Source organism: Balaenoptera borealis (assembly GCF_965194805.1).
Source record: "Balaenoptera borealis genome assembly, chromosome: 1".
Lineage (NCBI taxonomy): Eukaryota > Metazoa > Chordata > Mammalia > Artiodactyla > Balaenopteridae > Balaenoptera > Balaenoptera borealis.
The window spans coordinates 153,353,668-153,375,766 of record NC_138860.1 but is presented as its reverse complement, the minus strand read 5'-3'; the positions used below and the strand labels follow the sequence as shown (position 1 = coordinate 153,375,766).

The 22,099-nt window shown below is 37.9% G+C and overlaps 1 protein-coding gene across 1 annotated transcript in view; it reads right to left on the bottom strand.

Moving 5' to 3' along the window:
* The window catches only part of AGBL4 (AGBL carboxypeptidase 4), a 1,392,661-nt gene that overhangs the window by 772,964 nt on the left and 597,598 nt on the right, over positions 1-22,099 (bottom strand). The window lies entirely within an intron of this gene.

The window sequence follows — 22,099 nt, the reverse complement described above, 5'->3', positions numbered from 1 at the left end:
TTTGTTGCAATGGTAAATGGGAGTGTTTCCTTAATTTCTCTTTCAGATTTTTCATCATTAGTGCATAGGAATGCAAGTTATTTCTGTGCATTAATTTTGTATCCTGCAACCTTATGAAATTCATTGATTAGCTCTAGTAGTCTTCTGGTAGCATCTTTAGGATTCTCTATGTATAGAATCATGTCATCTGCAAACAGTGACAGTTTTACTTCTTCTTTTCTGATTTGGATTCCTTTTATTTCTTTTCCTTCCCTGATTGCTGTGGCTAAAACTTCCAAAACTATGTTGAATAACAGTGGTGAGAGTGGGCAACCTTGTCTTGTTCCTGATCTTAGAGGAAATGCTTTCAGTTTTTCACCATTGATAATGATGTTGGCTGTGGGTTTGTCATACATGGCCTTTATTATGTTGAGGTAGGTTCCCTCTATGCCTCCTTTTGGAGAGCTTTTATCATAAATGGGTGTTGAATTTTGTTGAAAGTTTTTTCTGCATCTATTGAGATGATCATATGGTTTTTATTCTTCAGTTTGTTAATATGGTGTATCACATTAATTGACTTGCATATATTGAAGAATCCTTGAATTCCTGGGATAAACCCCACTTGATCATGGTGTATGATCCTTTGAATGTACTGTTGGGTTCTGATTGCTAGTATTTTGTTGAGGATTTTTGCATCTAGGTTCATCAGAGATATTGCCCTGTGTTTTGTTTTTTTGTGACGTCTTTCTCTGGTTTTGGTATCAGGGTGATGGTGGCCTCGTAGAATGAGTTTGGGAGTGTTCCTCCCTCTGCTATAGTTTTGAAGAGTTTGAGAAAGGTAAGTGTTAGCTCTTTTCTAAGTGTTTGATAGAATTTGCCTGTGAAGCCATCTGGTCCTGGGCTTTTGTTTGTTGGAAGATTTTTAACCACAGTTTCAATTTCAGTGCTTGTGATTGGTCTGTTTATATTTTCTATTTCTTCCTGTTTCAGTTTCGGAAGATTGTGCTTTTCTAAGAATTTGTTCATTTCTTCCTGGTTGTCCATTTTATTGGCATATAGTTGCTTGTAGTAATCTCTGATGATCCTCTGTATTTCTACAGTGTCAGCTGTTACTTCTCCTTTTTCATTCTAATTCTGTTGATTTGCATCTTCTCCCTTTTTTTCTTGATGAGTCTAACGGTTTATCAGTTTTGTTTATCTTCTCAAAGAACCAGCTTTTCGTTTTTTTGATTTTTGCTATTGTTTTCTTCATTTCTTTTTAATTTATTTCTGATCTTATCTTTATGATTTCTTTCCTTCTGCTAACTTTGGGTTTTTTGTTGTTGTTCTTCTTCTTTCTCTAATTGCTTTATGTGTAAGGTTAGCTTGTTTATTTGATATTTTTCTTGTTTCTTGAGATAGGATTGTATTGCTATCAACTTCCCTCTTAGAACTGCCTTTGCTGTGTCCCATAGGTTTTGGGTCGTCGTCTTTTCATTGTCATTTGTTTCTAAGTATTTTTTGATTTCCTCTTTGATTTCTTTAGTGATCTCTTGGTTATTTAGTAGTGTATTGTTTAGCCTCCATGTGTTTTAATTTTTTACAGTTTTTCCTGTAATTGATATCTAGTCAGAGAATAAAAAAAAGAGGGAACTCCCTCCAAATCATTTTATGAAGCTAGCATAACCTTGATACCAAACCTGATAAGAATATGACACGAAAGGAAGCTAATAGGCTTTCATGAATATAGACCCAAAGTCCTAAACCAAATAGTATCACACCAAATCAAACTGGTTGTAGTATAACAGAATATTATACATCAATGTGAAAGAATAAATGATAGCTAAACACAATAATATAGACAATATATTGTTGAATGAAAGAAGCCATATTCTAAAGGATATATATAGTAAAATTCCATTTATTGGAAGTTCTAGAACAAGCAAACTAATCTGAGTTGATAGAATATTTGTTACCTTTCTGGGTATTTCTTGGAAGCAGGCACCAGAGAGTCTTCTGGGTAACGCAATATTCTATATTTTGATCAAGGTAAGTGGTTACACTGGTGTGTTTATTTATAAAAATCCATTGAGCTATACACTTGAGATTTGAGAATTTTACTGTATGCATGCTAGTCTTCAATGAAAAGTTTCCAAAAAACTTCCCACTAATATTTATGACTCCTTAAGGAGATTCTGAATATATAGTTAATATCTCTTCTGGCTCTTAAAACCTATGCTTCTACTGCTGGCTTTTACAAGTTGATTAGAACCTTTACTATGTCTCCTTAATAACAGTAGATCAACACTAACAACAGCACTAAAAGCTTTCGATAATATGGAATACATCTAAAAATAGTTATAACAGCTTAAGTGAGAAAAATATTTTAAAGACCACAAATTATTTTGAATAGTTCACAGTTTTCTTGAAATTTTCTGTAGTCAGAGTTAAGCCAGTGCTTTAAGTAGGACAATAGCATATTTTTATATCAGGGCCAACAAAAAACTAAAGCTGAAATATTACAAAGCCAACTTGGTAGACAAATATATGATATTTCAGCTCTGGAGGAAAGCTAAATCTAAATGTCAAATTATGTAACTGAATGTTTTACCCGCTACAGTTTCAAAGGAATAGAAATGCCAACAGCAGAGTTCCTGAAATTTAGAGACATAGAATTTATGACATAGTAGAAAAAGCACAGAATTGAGAGTGTGAAAAACTGTATATTAGTCCTGGATATATCACTTATTGGTTGAATGATTTTGGAAAAATAATTTAAAGTCTCCATATTTTGTTCCTTTGTGTATAAAACTGGTAACAATAATATGTAACTCCCAACATTACAGAGAAAATACACAGAGAGTGCATCTAAAATCTACTAATTATTATTATTATTCATTATCCCAGATGATTTTTGAAATATTTGTCTTCAGTTTGGTTTTTGAAGGCTCTTGTCCCAGTGACCCAAAGTATTTGGACAGCTGAAAAATCCACATGGATCCCTCTGGCAAAAGAAACTACATGCTTGAGTTGCATTCTAAGTATATACTTTTGTAACATATCATGGGATGTAAACTGAGGTTATTCCCTTTCCCAAACAGAACAATTCTCCTGAAGGAAAATATTTCCTCTAAATTTTTCCTTAGAGCAAAGTGAGGGATTACTACAAGATTAGACCAGTTCAACATCACCTAAGTCTTTCCAAACGATTCTTGCTTCCAACTGTGGCATGCCTACAACAGCTCCCCATTTTTCAGTTTACCTGTGCTTTCCCATATCTAAATATGGTTTTGAATTCCATGTCACTAAGTCAATCTCTCTGATCTCATGTTCCCAAGCTTGTCCAGACTAAGCTTTCTATTTCTGCCAGACCTGGCTCACCAATAGCCCCAAACATAGCTCTAGAATGCTTCTTCTCCTCTGTCAGCCTGGTTCACTCCTACACATGTTCTGAAACTCAGCTGAGGTGTCATTTCCGCCAAGAAGCTTTATTTAACCCTCAAGCCCACATAGGTACCTCCTCTATGCTCTCTCTGCAACCTGGAAGTCCTTTCACAGTGATCATCATTCTATATTGTTAAATGTTTATTTACTTGTCTGTATCCCTCCTCCCCCAAATAGAAAATTATTAAGGATGAAACTTCTATTTATTCTTTGTATCCTGGCATTCAATAGGATCCTATTGTATGTTTGTGCTAAATAAGTGAATAAATCAATGAGTGCTTAAGTGAATCTATGAATAAATAACTGAATGTATTATGCTCATTCATTCCAGCCTCCATGCCTTTGTTCTCACCACTAAGTCTCCCTAGATTGTTCCCTCACCTACCCAAATCCTATCCTTCATTCAGTTCCTGCTAGAGTCCCACCTTCTACATAGTAGAGTATAAGCACTGAGGATATAACAAAAATTAAGATGTACCCCCACTCTCAAGGGTCTTACAGTAGATTAGGGAAGAGGTAGATGTAAATAGTCTACAATGCAGTGTGACCTGGCAGATGAAGAGATGGAGTTTGTAGGATCGTAGGAGAAAGGACAAACCCCAGTCTGATAGATCAAAGATATCTATCTAAAGAAGGCTCTTCCTGACCTAAGAATTTAAGGACAAATAAGATTTCCAGGTAAAGGGTGGGAATTGGGGATGATGTAAAACATTTTATGATCACAGGAATAGGGATGTGAAACACTGCAGTTTAGGAGAGCATCCTAGGCAGTAAGGATAAGTGACCTGCCTAGGACCAGAGTCAGATCAGTGAAAAAGATGAGACTAGAGTCCAGGCTTCCTAATTCTTAGTCCAGTACTATTTCCATTATCCCAGAAAACAGTATTGTTAGATTGCATGTGACTAGCTTCTATGACTTTCCAATGGAAAATGTCCAAGCGTGGCACTTTGTCTCTTTCGCTGGTGGACCTCATCTCCCAGGACTCCTTTCTCAGTAGTTGTAGCAGATCTCTAGTAGATTTTAGCAGTTTACTTCTTGGTTTGAAGGCTGTCATATAGCAAGACATCTATGGTTTGCTGGAATTCTGTAAAATGTTCAAATCTCCATAGCAACTTGGAGTCCTAGCAGTGACTCAATGAAGTAATGTAAACAAAGCCCCAATGTCACCCAATAATGAATTTTTTTCTGACAACATCTTTGTCTAAAGAATGACAACTCCAAGTTGCTGAAAGGAACCAGAGTAAGTAAGCATTCTTGAGATAAATGGTTTGTCAACCAAGACCCTCAAATATGTTTCAGTTTTCCCAATTTTGCCAAAGTACCTGAAAAAAAATCAAAACAATCCACCTACTGCAATATACGGTAGTTAATGCCTACTGTTAGGCATTCTGTGCTCATCAGCATTGTTCCTAACAACTATGTCAACATCAACATATCTATTACACAGTTGAGAAAACAGAGAGACATCAAATCACATATCTGAGGTCACAGAGCTTATAGAGATGGAGCCAGGATTCAAATTTAAGTCTGACTCTAAAGCCAGTCATATTTTTGGTAACTCTGTGCAGTTAAGCAGGTCCTCTCCATCTCTCTCCCCATCAAACCTAGTGACTATGGTTGTGGGATCAGGGAGAGAGTCCTAGACCAAGAGTCAGGGGACTCTATTTAACTTTTCTGTGTGACCTCATTCCCATTGATAGGAGTATGTCTGAATGATTTCTAAGGCCTCTAGTAGTTCTGACAGTCTATGACTCTGAAATTTTAAAATATTCTTATATAACAACTTCCCCATGAAAAGGTCATGGCCCTGTGAGTTGCCTGTAGTGGGCAGATAGGAGGATAAAACCTTCAGCGAAATTGAATTCAGTTCTCTGGGCTTATCAAAGTGGAAAATAGGCACCTAGCTGCCAAAAAATAAAGGAGTAAGTCCTTGGGAGATGAACTTAGTCAACACAGAGGCTCTTGTGCATCAGCACTGTCAGCAGCAACCTCAGTCATTGTCACAAATGCAGTGAAGACTCAAGAAAAAATATGTTGTTAGTTTTGCTGAAGATGATGGGACTTTTCAACCAAGTAGTACATTAGACTCCACATTAGATCTAAACTTATCGAGTCAAGAGACCCGATATCTTACCCTAGGTATCCAGACTGGTCAGCGTTTTTAATGCTTCCTTCCCTACCTATGTACAAGGTCAAAGGCATTCCATTAAAATCCGTGACAGCTTATCTCTTTAACTCAATTTATCCAGACTCTCACTCCCACCCTCTGGCTTTTCTCATTTTTGTCTAGTCCCTAGTTTCTGTTCCATGGCCTCACATCTGGACAAGAGAAGTTTGCATCATTCACTCAGTTTTATTGAGTTCATACTATATGCCAGCTACAAACTCCCCAAAGTCAGTGATAGCTATGCTAAGCTATTGGGGCAGGAAGTTGATGGTGGTGAGGGGCTGGGAAGGAGAAGAAAGGAGAAGAAAGTTCAGACAAATAAATAGGTCTGGGCAAAGGACACATGTTAAGTAAAAAGTTATCACAAAATTAAAAGCAGTTTAGTATGGCTAGACTGCAGAGTATGCTGGGAAAGGTGAAAGAGATGAAGCTGAAAGGGTAGCCACAGGATAACATTGGCTGTGGGATGGAGAATCCTGATTCTGCCACCTACTAGCTATGTGACCAATCTCAGTTTCTTAATCTGCAAGATGGAGATAACAATTCCTACTTCCTGTAGCACTTGGTTTTCATCATTTGGTAGGTGCTTAAACATTCTTCGAGTCTGAATCCTGGAATATAATGGAAGGATGGAAACTGAAAAAGCATGTGACAGTGGGATTGGACAGTTTCCCTATAGGATGTTCAGGGACAAGAAAAAGTAGATTTTTGGAGCTGTCTAGAGTTTCTAGTCTGGCATCCAATCAGATGACAGGCCAGGTTCAGTTCAAGTACCCAAGTATGGTTTCAGTTCAAGTACCTGTTATGGTTTCTAAAATTCAGAGCATAGAATCACCCCAGCAGCTTCCTCACACCTCATGCTGTGAGTTCTGCACAGAGCCCTAAGAAAGTTGTCAGCCATGAGATTCTTTCCCCTCCAATGCAAACACACATGGCACAGGCATGATTCCCATCTGGATCCACCCCCGACTTCCGGCCAGGAGGCTGCTGTGTAGGCAGGACCGTCTGCCTTTGAATTTGCCAGCCTAACCCGGTACCCTGAGCCAGCCCTTTCCAAGCAGTAACACACAGACCTGGCAAAATTCACACTTCTGTAAATTCTTTTCGGGGACCTATCCATCTCTACATTTTCCTTGCCTTGTCAGAAGAGGTTGACCTGGGCCAGGCACAAGTTTGCCCAGAACAAACAAATGGGTATTTATTTCTGGAAGAGAACAGTCAGCCTTTTCTTTAATCTAAGGAACAGATGCTGGCTCAGGAGGAGAATGGGCTGAAAGTCCCACCCATCACTCTAAGGCCATAGGATCAGGAATTGTTATTCAAAGCAACAGACCCCCCACTCCCCTCAGGTTCCCTGATGGCATCAGTGCCCAGCCACTGCAGAATTATTACCATCATCATCTCTGCTGGATTCTATGCCCCAGTCAAATTGGCGGCATTCCTTCTATTTGCAAACAGATTGCAAAATAAGAACCCCAGGAAGGATGAAGGCTGGCCAGGCTCCAAGGACCTTCAGAAGCGATCATGCTAAATCAGGGTTGCTTCCTGCTCTCTGAACAGCAGCAGTTACTAGCACTACCTCCCAATGGCCCTGGATCACTGGGATGCCCGGCCTCTCCTCCCTCCCTCTTCCTTCCTGGAATAAGCAGCCTAAAAAAAAGAGAGAGAGGGCAGAACTTCCTGGGAAATTATAAGAAAGAATCTATCACTGGGGTCCTAAACCATTCATGAGCTACCTGACAGGAGAGCTTGGAACAAAGCACCAATAGAAACTTCAACTCATTTTCCTCAGGATTCTAAACTTTACACCTCTTCTTTGCCTTAGTCTGTCATTCATGGTCCTCTACAATCTAGACACTTGTGTGCATATCCAGCCTTCTCTCCTAAACTGATCCGTCCTCTCCTGCCCATAACCCTTCATTCAGTCCCTTGTTCACTTACCATCAAACATGAGCAAAGGATAAAAGAATAGTAACAATGGTTACTGTCATTTCTAAGTGCTTATTGTGTAACAGGCTGTGTGACAAGTGCTTTACACATATTTTTTAGTTTAATTCTAAAAAAAATTAAACCCCAAGAGCTATGCTCTATTATTATCCCCATCTCACATTTGAGGAAACTGAGGCTCAGAGATTGTAAGCACCTTGCCTAAGATCATAAAACTAATATGTGAAATGTCTGGATAAAAATAGCATTACTACCTGAAACAATTTTTCTGAACTAGATCTTACTATCCCCCTTTTACAGGTGAGGACATGTCCAGAGGTTTAGTAACACACTCATGGTAGACTGGAGTTCTGTTTAAGACCTGTCTGGTTCCAAAGCCCTTACTCTTAACCATTACTACTCATCTTCAAAATGGAGATTAAATTAGCTACCATCTTCCCTCAGGGAAGAGAGAAAAACATCTATCTCACCTAACTTAATGACTCAAGTAAGATAGTGTCAATGAAAATATATTGTAAACTGTAAGGCAATGTTCGAAGTCAGTTATAATTGATATTACTTACTTCCATGGTAGAACATATTTTATTTATTTGCTTTAGTAGACAACTTGCTTTTTCTTCCTTTCCAAACTGTATATCTTTTTACTTCCTTTTCTTTTCATTTCACACTAGCTAGGACATCCAATACATACAATGTTGAATAGGAATGGTGAGAGGCACACGCTTGCCTTCTTCCTGATCTCATGAGGAAAACATCCAGTTTCTCACCATTAAGTGCAATGCAAGCTATAGGATTTTTTTTGTAGATGTTCTTTATCAAGTTGAGGGAATTCACCTCTAGTCCTAGTTGTTGAGAGGTTTTTTTGTTTATTTGTTTTAAAATCAGGAATGGGTGTTGAATTTAGTCAAATGTTTTTCTTATTTTACTGATATGGTAGATGACATTAATTTTCAAATATTGAACAAGTTTTGCACACCTGTTAATAAATCCCACTTGGTCATGGTACATAATTCTTTTTACACATTGCTGGATTCAATTTGCTAAGATTTTGTTTCAGTATTTTTTGTATCTATGTTCATGATTGATATTGGTTTGTAGTTTTCCTTTCTTGTAATGCTTTTATCTGGTCTTGGTGACAATTTTTTTTTTATCATATAATAAAAGTAAATATTGGGACTTCCCTGGTGGTGCAGTGGTTAAGAATCCGCCTGCCAATGCAGGGGACATGGGTTTGAGCACTGGTCCAGGAAGATCCCACATGCCACGGAGCAACTAAGCCCATGCACCACAACTACTGAGCCTGCGCTCTAGAGCTACAACTACTGAGCCCGTGTGCCTAGAGCCTGTGCTTCGCAACAAGAGAAGTCAGGGCAATGATAAGCCCGCGCACCGCAAGGAAGAGTAGCCCCAGCTCACCCGGAACTAAAAATGAAAGCCCGCACGCAGCAACGAAGACCCAACGCAGCCATAAATAAATAAATAAATAAATGTAAATATTCTTCTTCTAACCCTCTTTTACTAATTTGTGCACTTCCCTAGAAATAGAAGTTTAGGAGTCAAGTTCCAGATCCAGCCTGTAATTGCAGATGTAGTAAAGGGAAAGAGCAGAGAATTCGGAGTCAAACAAACCTGAGTTTGAATCCCAGTTCTGCCATTACTTTGTGACCTAAGTCAGTATTTCACTTCAGCAGACCTCTGTTCCTTAACTGGTAAAGTAAGAAACAATAATTTCTTCCTTGCAACGTTATGCTGAGAATGTAAAAAACAAAACAAAAACAGAGGCTAGATATATGGCATTAAAACATAATGACACAAAAAATCATTTTAAAAATCTTACTTGATAACAAAACCAGAGAGGAGTTGGTATGTGTTTATAGCTGTTCCTTGAACAGGAGACACACAGGTATTCAGCCATGGAAACCATAACTAGCTCATCATGCTGTTGTGCATACTCTGATAGAATGCCTTCTTGAAACTCAATGCCTGGCTAATTATTTTTTAATGCTCACAACTCAGCTTTGGTATCCCCCTCCTCCAGAGAGCCTTTCTTGACCCCAAGTCCTGGTTAGAAACCCCTCCTTTGTGTTTGCACTACTTGTGCTTGCCTCTCTCATAACTGTAATGACTGATTTCACTCTCTGGATATAATCTCTTTCTCCCACTAGATTGTGAGCTCCTTGAGGACAACAATCATGCCTTGTTCATTTGTGGTACATAATAGGTGCTCAGATAAAGTCTGCTAATTTAATAAGAAAAGAAAGGCCCTTTGGTATCAATATCCATTGTGAAGTAGATGTTCTCCAATCAGTATCTCTTAATTCACAGCATCATTTCTTTTGGCTAAATTATTCCTCGCTGCGGAACAATTAGACCCTCTTCTGATTACCTCTTCAGCAGTTAGTTCTTCATTGCAAGGTGAACTTTTCTCTTTTCTTCCTCCCCCTTTCCCCCCTTTCCTTGTATAGCAAACCAACTGAGGAGTAGTAATTATGAGAAAATCTACACTATAATTATTGTAGCACTTTACTTTGTATTGACATCTGTAAAAGAAAGAACTCTAGGAGTTGATGAACAATGATGTTTTTTCCTACTTTTCTTTCAAATGCACATTTTTACTTTAAAAATATCATCATTTTTGACACATGTCTTAACAGTTTTGAAATATCTAGATTTTATGTTTTGGGGAAACTCTTGAAACATAAAAGGTATTAGACTGCTAGAGTTGGAAGGAAACTTAGAGCTTATTAAGTTTGATTCTCTTATCTTATATTAGTGAAACTGAGTTTCCCCTGGCGGATGTGACACCTAATGTCACACAGAATTGGGGAAAGAGTGGCAATGAAAAATACATACAGGCAGTGAAAAATACATACAGGCATCAGAAGATTTTGGGTCACATAGCCTCTCTGAGGTTCAGTTTCTCCCTCTAAAATACTGTTAATAACGTCTGCCACATAGAACATTGTGAGGATTAAGGGAGTTCACATATGGAAAGCACTCAACTGACCTAACACATGAGAGTTTTATCCTATAATGACAGTTATTTTTATTATAATTCATAGTAAATAAGGACTAGAATCTAAGGCCCTTTCTTTCTGCTATACAATGTAGCCTTTTTAAGTAAGCTCAACTTTTCTACCAAAGAGGATAGCAGCCAAATCCATACCAAACAGGAAGAAAGTAGGTGAGAGAGAGAGAAGAGAGAGAAGAGGAAGGGTGGAGAGAAGGAGGGGAGGAAAAAAGTAAAGTGGATGGACTTCAGCTTAAAGAATTCAACTGGACACACTGTATTGTTCAATCTAAGATTCCACGCACATGAATATTCAAGGACTTCAGTCTGAGCTATTTAGATAGAAAATCTGGGAATTTATCACTTGAGGGACCCTTGACATGGTGGCTGAAGCAGGCAAGCAGGTGCGGGGGAGTGATCCAGAGGTCACCTGTAGATGGTTATCACTACCTGGCTCTGCCTAAAATATAGGAAGGTGAACGGGACTTGGAAAATAGGCAGAAGCCACAAAGAAAACTCATCCTGATCACACCCTGAAACACTTTATTTTTATCCAATAGTCCACAAGTGTCAGGTAGGATAAAGTATGTTTCAGTTCTGCTATCTGTCCCAAATGACAACATTGTTCCCCTCAATGAACCTCGCTTTCAATATCTGAAGAATACGGGCAATGCCTAATCAGTAGGGTTATTGTGAAAGTGAAAATAAAAATAAGTGGTGTATATAACAGTAATGTTCATATTATAAATCAACTTAAAAATGTTAGACATAATTATTACTAAAACTGTTTTTCTAGAATATTTTTTCACCAATGGACTTTACTAAGATGCCAGCATATCATGAAATTAGCACCTAGTATAAACTATTATATTTATTATAACTTTTTATGGCCACGTATAAATATTGACAAATACGTATATTATCCTTTTTGTACTTACTAATGTTTTAGTAAGTTTCACTAAATTTATTAACTGTACTTACATTTACTGAGTATCTTCTATGTGCTGATGCAGCACTTAACAGATATTAACTAATTTAATCCTCACAATGCTATAAAATGGGTATTGTTGTCCTCATTTTACAGAATAAGAAACTTAGGCCAGAGAAGTTAAATAACCAAAAATTATTTTTATTAGAGCTGTTACGTGAACCTAAGCAGTCTGGCTCCAATCTCAACTTGTACAGTAAATTGTATGTAAAGAAATTATTTCATTTTTATTTCTAGTATTACACTGGCATCTGTTTTAAGCGTCTCTTTAAATTCAATCTATTGGCATGTGTAATAAGTTATACACACATTATAGGAAATGTGACTTTCTTAAAAAGAAATCAATTAATCCTTTATGATGTCATTAAAGAAGATGAACATTTACTTTATCATGTAGTTGATATTTTCATTACTGGTCTCAGAAAGTAATAGAAAGTCATCATTCTTATGGTATAACATTGAGCTATGTTCAGAATTCAGAATTTCTGGTTCCCCTTACCCAGGTCAGTGAAAGGCCTTTCCATCTCTCTTGCTATAGATTGAATATTTCTGCCTACCCCCCTCCCCATTTCATACTCTGAAATCCTAACCCTGAAGGTGGTGGAATTAGGAGAGGGGGCCTTTGGGAGGCAACGAGATCATGAGGGCACAGCTCTCATAAAAGGGATTAGTGCCCTTATAAAAGAAGCCCAAGAAAATTCTCTTGGTCCTTCTGCCATGTGAGGTTACAGTGAGAAGACTGTCGTCTATAAGGAAGCATGTCTCACCAGACACTGAATCTGTTGGTGCCTTGATCTTGGACTTCCCAACCTCTAGAGCTATGAGAAATACATATCTGTTGCTTAAAAGCTACCCAGACTACAGTATCATTATAGCAGCCCAAATGGACTGAAAAAGAAAATGGGTTCTGAGAATGGGGTGCTACTGTAATAAATACTTAAAAATGTGGAAGCAGCTTTGGAATTGGGTAATGGGTATAGAGGCTGGAAAATTTTGGAAGTTCATGCTAGAAAAAGACTACATTGCTGTGAAGGGACTGTTAAAGGCTCAGAAGGAGAGGGGGAGAACCCTAAAGAAAGCCTCAATCTTCTTAGAGAATACCTAAGTGGTTGTGAACAGAATGTTGGTAGAAATAAGGACAATATTAATCAAAAGGGAAACAGAACTCGAAAATTTAGAAAATTCTCAGCCTATCCATACTGGAATGGAAAAGAACAGGAGAGAAGACAAATTTGATAAGGAGATTCGTAAAGATCAGCCATCTAAACAGATGCCAGAGCTACTGTCCAAAACAATGGAAGAATGACCCTGAAGGTGTTTTTGAGATCACTGGGGCTGCCCCTTCCATCACAAGCCCGGAGTGCAAGGGCCTGTGGAGATAAATTCGGTTTATAACATTGTATAAGTTTCATGTGTACAACATTACTTTTCAACTTCCATACACACCAGAGGTCCCCAAGCTTTTTGGCACCAGGGACAAGTTTCATGGAAGACAATTTTTCCACGTACTGGGCGGGAGGAGGGGGGATGGTTTCGGGATGATTCAAGCACAGTACGTTTATTGTGCACTTTATTTATTAAATTGTAATATATAATGAAATAATTATACAACTCACCAAAATCCAGAATCAGTGGGAGCCCTGAACTTGTTTTCCTGCAGCTTGATGGCCCCATCTGGGGGTGACGGGAGACAGTGACACCCGACATGTGTTGCTTATGTCCAGTCTACTCTGTAATCTTGTTTTTGTTGCTGTCACTGATGAAAACCCTGCTTCACAAAGATAGGACGTTGGAAGTGGAAGCAGGCTTTTGAGTGCTTTTGTGGCAATCTCAGGATACTCTGCCTTGACTTTAATCCAGAACGTATGGAGATTTGAAGTTGTCTCAAACATACTTTTAAGGCCACCGTCATTTGCGATCTCAAGCAATTGATCCTCTTCTAGCACGGACAAAGTCGATTCACTTGGCTTATTCACAAATGGATCGCGGATCCATTCCTTCTCCGTTTGGGGGTCTTTTGTGGTTGGGAAGTAATGCTCAAACTCTTTTGAAAGCTGAGATAGGTGATCATGCACCAGCTGGGAGAAAGAAGGCCCTGGCTCAGTCTCTTTCAAAATCTCTGCTATTGTTTGAAACATGTCAAAAATCCCAATGTTCACTCGTCGCCCAAATAATTCCAGTTTGGTTTTGAATGCAGCCACTTTATCTGCCGACTTGAACACAGTTATCGTTCTCCCCTGAAGTGACACATTGAGTTCACTGAGCAGGTTGAATATGTCACACAAGTAAGCAAGTTTGCGACCCATTCTGTGTCACTGAAATGTGCTGCCAGTGGTGACTTTTCTAAAAGAAATCTCTGGAGCAGCTCTCATAACTCAAAAACTCTGACCAGTGATCTACCTTTAGAAAGCTATCTCACTTCTGCATATAAGACGCGTGTGCCCTACGTCCATCTCCTCACAGAGCTGTGTGAACAGACGTGAGTTAAGGGCATGTACTTTAATGTGGTTGATAATTTTAATCACATCCTGCAAAACGTTAAGTTCAGCTGACATTTTTAGGCTAGCCAGCATTTCTCTATGGATGACACAGCGTGTAGACTTACATTCAGAAGTGGCCTCTTTGACCCGAGTAGTGAAACCAGAAAGCTGTCCAGTCATGGCAGCTGCTCTGTCTGTGCATATACCGACACAAAATGACCAGTTCAGTTTTCCTGATATGTAATCATTCAAAGACTTGAATAGTTCTGCCGCTGTGGTGTTGGTTGGCAACAAAAGTGCACATAACATATCCTCATGCACATCCTCCTGAAAAATATATCGCACAAAAACAAGCATTGTTGCCTTGTTGTCAACATCGGTAGACTCGTCAACCTAGATCGTGTACCACAGTGACTCATTAATCCTCTCTAACAATTGTGCCTCAATAGCCTCTGCTATTTCATCAATTCATCTAGTTATGGTGCTAGCCGAAAGAGGAACTCGTACCACCTTTTGAACTGCAGCCTCCTAAAAGTTCATGACAAACATCCTTTGCAGCAGGAAGGATCAACTCGTCACCAATAGTAAAAGGCTTCTTAGCTTTAGCAATGTGGTTAGCCACTAAGAGTGATTCTCTCACTGCAGACACATTTGAAGAAGTGGTGGCCTTCATCAAATAATTGCTTCTATTCTTCGTGTTCACATTGTTTTCTTTTGAAAAACTCCAAAGGCTTGTCTTTTAATGTAGGGTGCTTGGTCTCCATGTGGCAAAGCAGTTTTGAAGGTTTCATGGCTTCCTCGTATAGCCAGTCACCACATATTATACAAAGTGAGCTTGGAGAATGTGAATCACCTGTTGCAATGAACCCATAATTGAAGTAGGACTCTTGGTATTTTCTTTTAAATGCAGCTTTCTTTTTGTTGGCAGCCTTAGAGTCTTCTGCTGTCTCATCATTGGGTCTTTCCCCCTTTACAAAGAAGCTCTCCAGCGATGTTTATTTTTTACTCATTTTGGCTAGGGTTAGCTTGTGGGCTTACCAAAACTGTGACTGAGACAAGTGCCCAGTGCGGGAAAGAGGCATGGACGGAAGAGGTAAATAAAATAATGGGCAGGGCCACTCATGGACTAAAATAAGTGTCGGATTCTGACTTAAAGCCTGCCACCAGATGCAGCTGTGAAACTCAAGTACATCAAGTCACTTGCCACTATAAAACCTGCCACCACATGCAGCTTACTTGTCACTTCCCACTCACTGATAGGGTTTTGATATGAGTCTGCAAACGATTTATTATGGTCTCTGTGCAGTCAAACCTCTCTGCTAATGATAATCTGTATTTGCAGCCACTCCCCAGTGCTAGCATCACTGCCTCAGCTCCACCTCAGATAATCAGGCATTAGATTCTCATAAGGAGCACGCAACCTAGATCCCTCACATGTGCAGTTTACAGTAGGGTTCATGCTCTTATGAGAATCTAATGCTGCCACTGATCTGACAGGAGGCGGAGCTCAGGTGGTAATGTGAGTGATGGGGAGTGGCTGTAAATACAGATGAAGCTTCACGTGCTCACCCGCCACTCACCTCCTGCTGTGCGGCCCGGTTCCTAACAGGCCATGGACCCCTGATATACACTACATCATGGTCACCACCAAAAGTTTAGTTTCCATCCATCACCATACAGTTGACCCATTTTGTCTATTTAGCCCTCCCTCTATCCCCCTTCCCCTCTGGTAACTGCTACTCTGTTCTCTGCATCTATGCATTTGGTTTGGTTTGGTTTGCTTGTTTGTTCATTTTATTATATTCAACATATGAGTAAAATAATACAAGATTTGTCTTTTGGATTTTAAGTTGATGCTGGAATGCATTAAGACGTTTAGGGCTATTAGGAAAGAATGAATGAATTTTCCATGAGAGAAGGACATGAATTTGGGGGTGGGGAAGCAGAGGCAGAATACTACAGATTGAATGTTTTTATCCCCCTCTCCTCCTGCAAAATTCACATTTTAATATCCAAATCTTCAAGGTGATGAAATTAGGAGGTGGGGCCTTTGGGAGTTGATGAGGTCATGAGGGCTCTGCCCTTATAAAACAAGCCCAAGAAAGCTCTCCTGACCCCCTTCTGCCATGTAAGGTTACAGTGAGAAAATGGCCATCTATGAGGAAGTGGGCCCTCACCAGGCACCAAATCTGCTGGGGCCTTATCTTGGACTTCCCAAACTCCAGAGCTGTGAGAAATACATTCCTGTTGTTTATAAGCCACCTAGTCTATGTTGTTTTCTTATAGTAGCCCGAATGGACTAAGACATCTTTCAGATGAATGTTTTATTTATATAGAAGTCTTTTAAAAGGTAAGGAAGGGATCTGTTCAGTCACTGAGCAAAAAAATTCTATAGCTGCAGAAAAATTCTATACATGATATCCTTTATAACATAAGCTTAAAAATTGTTGGTTTGCAAAGATCAAAGATCAGAAACCCACCCAAGCTTCCTTCAGGAAAGTGGGGTTTATTGTAAGAATGCTAAAGATGTCAGGTTCCCAAATATGGGCTGAATTGTTATTAAAAACCAGTCAGATAGTTTCTGCCCCTTTCTTCCTTGCAGTTTCTCATTTCTGCTGTGTTCATTCTTCTCGCTCTTTAATAGACTTTTGTACTCAACTACTTTCATGTGGACATGATAGCCTCTACAAAATCATAGCCTCAGGTGCAAATCAATGAGACTTTCTAGTTGTTTCTCATAGTCCTCTAATTTCCAGGGAGAGAAAATGTGACTGGTTTAGCTTGGATAAGGTAATTATTCCTCTATTCTGGGGTTGAGATCACATGGTATACATGGTTGTCTCTTCTAGGCTATGATAAGTTCTTTTAGAAGGGTGTGTGGGGATAGAGAAGAAATGATGTGAATCTCAAACAGAGTATTATTTATCTGAAAACTTAGTATTACGGTACTGCTTATTTCCTGTTTCAGTTTGCATTTTCTTGAGAATATGTCTCTGATCTCACCTAGACTGATTAACTTGTGGAGATACTATGGCAATTTTCATCACTATAATTCTTTACTGTTTGTGACATTTATCAGATGAGAAAGTGGAGGCCAAGAAAGTTTGGGTCATTTGTATGAGGGCAAAATGAAGAGGAATGATCCTCTTCTCTCTCCACTAAACTTGTGTCTCAAATGTGGCCAGATTCTCTTTGAATATCCTCCAAATCCGTAATTTTGGAGTATGCAAATATTTAGTACCAGATAAAGCTGGGAAAGTAGAATTTCTCTGGATGGAGATTCTCATGTTCTCTTGAACCTTGCCATCTTGTATTCTCTTGTGACAAATGGAAATTCCCATATGTGGCAAGTCTGTCACTTTTTCAATGCCTCAACCAGAAACCACTGGCTCTGCCACTGACCACTCCTACCCAGCACCCTGACGCTTAACAAGGAGATACAGCTTAGTCTACTTGATAAACTCCAAAATGATCTGATGAGGTGAAAAAACATAGACTTTAAATAGGAACACACCTGTGTCAGAATTCTACTTCACCATATGTAATCTGTCTGGCTTCTGATTCCTCATTTGTAAAATAAAAGCAGTGAAGGATCCCCACCTAATAGGGTTAATGGGAAGATTAGAGACATTACAAGTATAATGCCTGGAACGATAAATCATATAAATTCATTTACATTTCCCAAATTTATTCTTTGAGTGTCTACCAGTGCTAGCCTACTAGCTTAACAGTGTGTTAAGCTAAGTTCGTTGCTACCATGCTTCAGAGATGCATAGCTGCTTCTCCAGTCAGATTCTGTTAGTAGGAGATGAAAGGTTACTCACTCCTCCTGGGGATTCTCAAGTAGTCACAAATGAATTTAAGAAAAAATTCCCCAGTCTGATGAGACACATCATCTATGCTCATCTATGGGGTTAGCCAAACATGTATCTGAGGAAAGGATACTCAGACAAAGGAAACAGAGAGGAGGATGTCTGGAATACTCAAAGAAGAGCAAGTGATCAGTGTAGCAGGAACAGGGTGAGTGAGGGACAAAATAATGAGATAAGGTCATGAGGTCAGAGAGGAAGGGGCCGGGGTGGGGGGCGCAGATTAAGTAGTTCTAAATCATTTTAAGATCATTTTATTCTGAGTAAAGTGGAAAGTTATTGGAGAGTTTTGAGCAAAAGGCAAAACATGATCTAATTTATGTTTGAAAAGATAGCCCTGGCTACTGTTTTAGCAATAGAGGCACAAGTAGGAAGGCACAAGTAGAATCAGAAAGACCATTTATGAGGCTGTTGCAGTAATCCAAGCAAGAGATAATAGTGTTCAGTCTAGGGCAGTGTGGGTGGAAAAGCCAATTGGATTTTCTAAAAGATTAGGTGTAGGAGGTAAGAATTTAAGAGATATAGGGCTGCTGTTCAGACTTTGCTCTAACTGATCAGAAAATTCTGTCTAAATTGTGGTCGTGATCAATGGAATCATATAAGCCTCTCTTTAATCTGTTTACCTAAAATAAACTTTGAAGGATAAGCAGAATTTGATTAGAGGAGAAAGATTCTGATCCTCTGACACTCCTTTAAGCCGTTAAGGTGACCCTGAAACACACATGACTCTGACTATCACTGAATTTCTGGCCTCAAAGGAGGAGGCACAAGCTGTTAAGTTGGCTTATATTTATTCATCACTTTCTGTGTGTCAGGCGCTATTCTAAGCACCTCAAAACAAACAAACAATATAAATAAACCACTTCTGTAGTACACATTATTATTATTCTCCATACAATGAATAAAGAAACTGATGCTCAGAGAGGTTAAGAAATGTGTCTGAGGTCATATAATGAGTAAGTTGGGGAGTTGAAATTTAAACCAGGCAGGCAGGCTCCAAAACTCTCTCATTAACCACAATACTATATACATACTAAAGACTTCTCTAAGCCACCATTTTCTCACATGGAAGTTGGGATAATAATATTATCCACTTTAGAATGTTGTTGTGAACATAATAAGAATGATTATTTAGCCCTCAAATTAATAATAAATAGCTATCAATTTTATCACATGATGTAATAGTTGATAAAAAATTAGGACCATTATTTTTATTGGGTTCTCACATAATTATTCCCATTTTGTATATTAGTAAATTGAGGCTCAGTGGTTCTTAAATGATTTGTCATGTCACAGAGGTAAGGGACAGGATTTGATTTCAATTTGATTTCAATTCTTCTTGTTGCCTCTAATAGATGAAGCTTCAATACAGAGATATGCAAGGGCACTGAATGCTGTCTAAAGTTCCCAGAAACACTATTTAATGTCTTATAAAAACCTGTGATTTAAATGGACCTACATATAAGAATAAATAGCTTCTCCATATATTAGCAAAACCCAGTTCCAAAATATAATAGAAAAAATATCTAATGCTCAATAGCAATAAAAATAGAAACCACCTCCAAATAAACGTAACAAAAAATGAAGACTTGCTTAAATAAAGTTACCCAACTCTAGTATGAACAGAAAAAGATAAAACACACTATTTTCTGGATGGAAAGATAATATCATAATATGTCAACTCTGCTCAAATTATCCTATAGATTAAACATGACTTCAATAAAAATGCCAAATATATTTTTAGAATGTGAAAGAGTAATTCAAAAAATCGTCTTTCAAAACACAAGAGAATAGTCAAGAACACTTTTTTAAAAAAAGAGTAATAAAGAGGGACATGCTCAAGTAATAAAATATGTTACAAACTTATAGGTATTAAAACTATATTCTAATGACAGAGAATACATTTTTCAACAAACGATGAATAACTAGCTAATCATTGACAAAAAAGTAAATTTAGGTCCCTATGTCTAACTTAACTAGCCAAAATATAGTAGATTAAAGATTAAATGTAAAAGATGGAGGGGGAGGGAGTGGAGGAGAGGAAGAAAAACCAAGTAAAGCCATAGAGACTTTAAAGAGAGTATAATTGAACAATTTGCTATATACTCTTGAAGGAAAGGGTCTTTCTTTGTTTAACCACAAAGAAATGAGTTCCAAGGAAATGATTTATGGATTTGACAATTTGAAAATGAAAACTTCTGAACATCAAAAAATACTTTGAAGAAAACTGAAAGGTAAATAATAAAGTGGGAAAATACATCCAGTTCTATAAAACAGAAAAAGAATTAAATTACTCAATATAAAAAGCTTTCACTTAAGATAATGAAAAAGTATGCCACAGACTGGGAGAAAGTATTCACAAAATACAGAACAGATAATGGAATGGTATCCAAAATACACAAAGAAATCTTAAAACTCAGCAATAAGGAAACAAACAACTCAATTAATAAACAATGCGCTAGAGATCTGAAAAGATACCTCACCAAAGAAGACATGGATGGCAAATAAGCATATTAAAAGATGCTCCACATCATATGTCATCAGGGAATTGCAAATTAAAATGACAATGATATACTGCTATGAACCTATTAGAATGGCCAAAATCCAAAACGGTGACAACACCAAATGCTAGTGAAGATATGAAGCAACAGGAACTCTCATTTATTGCTGATGAGTGTGCAAAATTTACAGCCACTTTGGCAGATAGAGTGGTGGTTTCTTACAACACTAAATGTATTCTTACCATAGGATCCACCAATCGTGATCCTTGGTATTTACACAAATAAGCTGAAAACTTATGTCCACACAAAAACCTGCACACACATGCTTATAGAAGGTTTATTCATAATTTCTAAAACTTGGAAGCAAGCAAGATGTCCTTCAATAGGTAAATGGATAACCTATGGTAATTTATACAATGGGATATTATTCAGCAATAAAAAGAAATGAGCTATCAAGTCATGAAAAGACAGAAAGGAAACAAACGTGCATTGCCATGTGAACATAGCATGTAGTATGAAAAGACTACATACTGTACGATTCCAACTATATGACATTCTGAAAAAGGAAAAACTATGCAGACAGTAAAAAGATCAGTGGTTGTTAGGGGGTTGGGAGAAGGGAGGGAGAGAGGGATGAGTAGGTGAAGCATAGTGGATTTTTAGGGTAGTGAAACTATTATTCCGTATGAAACTCTCATGATGGTTATATGTCATTATACATTTGTAAAAATCAATAGGATGTACAACATAAAGAGTGTACCCTAGTGTACACTATAGACTTCAGTTGATAATATTTTTATCGATATTGACTCATCAAGTATAATAAACATGCTGCACTAATGCAAGATGTTATATAATAGGGGAAATTCAGGGGAGTGGCAAGGGGTGTATATGGTAACTCTCTGTACTATTTGTTCAATTATTTTTTGTAAACCTAAAACTGCTCAAATAAAAATTGTATCAGTTTTGTTAAAAGCTCTCACAACCAAGAAAAAATCATCACTATTATGAGAGAGACAGACAGAGACAGAGAGAGAAAGACAGAGAGAGAGAGAAGAGTGATTCAGGATGTGGGGGACATGTATAGGAGAGGTGCAAAAGGAAAAAAAATACAAACAAAACAAAATTACAGAGTGCCATTAGTCCTAAAATGTCTAATCTAACCAGTTAAGAATGCTATATCATTAAGAAAAGGGTTTTTAATTTTGGTAGTAATCAGGCTGACACATTTATACACTGCTGGAGTGGGTATAAAATGGTATAAATTGGAGGGCATTTGATTAACATGGCTCAGAAGTGTTTTAAATATATTTAGCCTCAATTCCATATATGGGAATATGGTGTAACTCAATAATCATAGTGAACAACAACCTCTCTATTATAGCATTGTTTATTCTAGAACTTAATTGCCCAATACCAAGGGATTGATAAAATGAACTATGATGGAGCCAAACAATTATCTCCTGAGAATCCTTTAAAAGAATGTTATACAAAAATATTTAATGTGTGGAAAATACTTAGAATGCATTGCCAGGTGGAAGATAAAGTAGGTTTGCAAAATAGTTTCATATTATCTAATTGTTAAGAAAAAAAATATGTATACAATCTTACTTTTTTGACTCTATATCTCTATAACTAAGGTAGCTATGGAGATAAACGAAAAAGTAAAATTCTGCCAACATGGTAACAGTGGTTATTTCTTTTTAATTGGGTTATGAGTTGTTTTTGTTTTCT